This window comes from Pteropus alecto, unplaced genomic scaffold (genome assembly GCF_000325575.1).
Source record: "Pteropus alecto unplaced genomic scaffold, ASM32557v1 scaffold71, whole genome shotgun sequence".
NCBI classification, from domain to species: domain Eukaryota; kingdom Metazoa; phylum Chordata; class Mammalia; order Chiroptera; family Pteropodidae; genus Pteropus; species Pteropus alecto.
Window position 1 is genome coordinate 832,542 of NW_006433024.1, and position 3,671 is coordinate 836,212.

Genomic DNA, 3,671 nt, shown 5'->3' on the forward strand with positions numbered 1-3,671 from the left:
CTTGAGCACCTACTGTATACTCTTCTGTACCTCATGAGCATTCTAGAGAGGTGGTAAATGAGGCTCAGAGAGGTCAGGTGACTTGCCCAGAACCACGCAGCTTGTGCAATGGTAATAATGCCAGGTGCCATGAGTTGAGAGCCTAGCGCTTTGCCAGGCTTGATGGCAATTATATCACATATGCTCAATCCTACAATAACCAAATCTGTAAACCCCAGTGTCTGACCCTAAAGTCCATGCTTTCCCCCTACTCCACATTGCCTCCAGACCCTTCGATGGACTACTCTCCTATTTCTTCAGTCTTTTGAATGATTAGATTTCCACATGTCCTACAAATGAAAGTTCCTCTTCTCTCATAATCCAAGGGCATTTGGTGAGAGCTGCATGAGTGGCTTCCTCGTATTCCCAATTTTGGATTTGCTTGGGATGCCTAGTCTTGAAAACACCAATTCCTTGCTAAGTTCTACGCCTAGAAGCCCACGAGTCAGAACGTCATAAAGAGGGGCTGCTCTAATCACTGGAGAAGCCCACCCCTTGCTCACCCCTTCTGTCATTTCCTGATGTTTGCTTTGTTGGCTGAAATTGGAGATGTTTTAACGACAGCGATAAATGGACAGCCCTCCTTTTTTTTTTCCCCCCCACAGAAGTGAATGCCAGTAAAATGACTACCTCAGTCCACTTACTGCTGTGAACACACCATTAAAATAAACCACGTCTGTGTACACACACATGCCCTTTTGCACACCCAATGCAATATGCTTTTCAAAGGTGCTGTAGTGCAATATCCACCACACCGTGAAGACATTTGGATTTTCTTCCTGGATGTCTCTCCATCTACTGGAGAAACGCACACCCAATGCAATATGCTTTTTGCAATATCCACAACACCATGAAGACATTTGGGTTTTCTTCCTGGATGTCTCTCCATCTACTGGAGAAATGTCAGCCTGGTGTCTAAAGGCAGCTGGAGGAAAAGAACTTGTGGCTTCACGTTTCTCCTTGTGGAGTGCTGGGCTTGCTTCATCCACACTGGTGAACTCTGATGAGCTGGTCCATGCTTGCTACTTCAAAATATACTGCAGGACTCCTGGCTGCATCCCCATCTATGGGAGCCCAGGCAGCTTGTAACAAATGGCTCAGTCTTGGTCCTGCTTGAGGACTCAAGTATTTCAGAGCTGCCGGTCATGTAGGAAGTTCATGTGGTGGGGAGGAAAAATACAGGAGAAAGAGAATCCACGTGTATTGAGTTATCTTGGGATCACTCAATCCTTACAGCCACATCATGAAGATATTTGTATAATAAGCTCCATCTATACCTAGAATCCAGGGCCCCCGAGGTCTGGAGAGGAGCGGTAACTGGTCCATGGTAACCCAAGTAACAGAAAGGTTCTGGAGCAAATCCAGGCAGGTCTAACTCCAATCCATGCATGTTGCCTCTCACCTGTGAGATTGAATTTCCCAGGTGTCACAGAAGTGCCTTTATTTGTTTAATGAAAAGAGGTCTACTCTTTTCGTTGATGCCATTTCCGCAGGCAGTGAACACACCATCCTGGTGAGGGAAATCTGCATCAGACTGGAGACTGGACAACGGAAGGTTGTTTCTGTAATGTTTATCCCTGCGGAGTAAATGTTTCTGTCTCCATCATCGTCCAGAATGTCTCTGTTGACAGCTTCACAGACACTTCTCTTTCTCTTCTCTTGAACATTTAGCCATTGCCAGGGACACAATGGCCAGGCACGACTGGTTCTTTTCACTTTTGACTGGGGACTTCTCGAAGCCAAAGGAAGAAAGGCCAGAGAGTGACCCACCCAGGGTGAAGAAAGGAGACTGAGGCTGAATAGAAGTGTCAAGTCGGGTCTCAAGAGGTGATCCCAGGGGAGGACACACCCACCAGAGAAGCAAAGCTGGCCTTTCCACAGGCGATTTTGGATGAAGGACTATGGTTCCCTGAAGATGTCTTGCAGACTTATTTCTTTAATGTTCTCACATCTGATCTCTTCTGTCTTTTCTCACCAGTACCTCTCAGAGAGGTTGAATAACTTGCCCAAGGTCCTGCAACGAGTAAGTGCTGGCTTTCCGCCTCCCAGTCATGGGCCTGCCCACTTCTCTGTAATTGTAAGGCCCTTTGTGAGTGGGGCCCACCCCTGTCCCCAGGCTCATCTCAGCCTCCTCGCTAAGGCCCTTTGCCCTCTGGCCATGCCATTTATCTCAGTCCCTCTAACATACTACACTCTTCCTTGTCTTTAGGCCTTTGCACGGCCTATTCCTGCTACTTGCAACTCTTTTTCCGCCTTATCCTTTTTCTCAAAAAAAAAAAAAAATCCTCAGGGAACCTACTCACAGTCATGCTCAGCGTAAAGCTCCCCTTTCCTGCAGGGTCTCCCACCACTGATCCCTGAGCACACCCTCGCACACACACCCTGCCCCCACCTCATGCTCAGTTGGGGGCTCCATGGCCCCCCATCCTAACATCGATCGCACCATAGTGTTACTTCTTATTTCAAATTCTATCTTCCCAACTGCGAGCTCTCTGAGGGCAGAGATTGTTCACAGCTGCAACCCCCAGTAACTGATGTAGTACCTGACTCATTGTAGGTGCTCAATAAACGGTGAGTGGATCACATTGTGAACCAGAGAGCATGAGGCAGAGCCAGGTCTCAGAACCCGTCTGTGCCATGACTTGCAGCCTCCTCCCAACATGGCCTTCCCACAGCCAGCCACACCCCGGGATGCAAAGGAGAGGGCCCTCTTTCATTCCAATCGAAGTGGTTCTGAGTAGGAGAAATGGAGTTGAGACAAAGCACTAACTTTCATGTCAGATACACTGCCTTGGGTACCCTGATTATCTTCTTTTTGACAAGCAGCACTGGGGGAAAGCAAGGCTCTGGTTCACTTAATGCGTGCTTTTCGGATGCTGAGCAAAGGCATCCTTGGGCTCTGTGGCTCAGAATGGTTTTAGCTTCCATATGGTCATGAAATTAATGGTTATCCCTGGGTGATTTCTCCTTCCTGTCTGTCTGTCTGTCTCTCCATGCTTTTAAAATTTATTAATGTATTATAATAAAAAAAGTATTAAAATAAAAAATCTTTTAGTCATAAACAAAGAAGCAATACACCTGCAGGATGCTGTGGAGCTATCACGCCTCCTTGCCCTTGCTCAGGCATTTTACGTAGCCTGGCATGCTCTTGACTTTTGTGGTAATAATAAGAAATATGTTTGGTCTTGGTCCTTGGTGCCTGGCACAAAGCTCCGAAAAGCCATGGAATTTCTTGAGTGATAGGAGTGTCATTTGTTATGCATAAGGAGACCCTTGGAGCACACCTGGATTTATGCAGATGTGGTGACTTAGATTGGGGTACCTAGAGAGTCTCAGATGGGGCTGGTCACAAGTGGTTAGAAGGTTGGAACTTCCAGGCACACCCTACTGATGGCTGGGAAGGCGGGTGGGCGGTCTGCGGATTAAACACTAAGGCTTGGGGATGTGGCACCAGCTCGCTATCTTCCTTGCTCAGCCTCGGCAATGGAGATCAGAATTTTGGGTCATCACTTTGCTGTAGTATCCATCTGCAACATATTTTTTCTTTAAGATTTTATATCTTTGACAAAAGATCCTGTCCCAGGTCCAAAGATTAAACAGGAGGCTTTAAAGTATTCCTTTGGGGAAAGCAG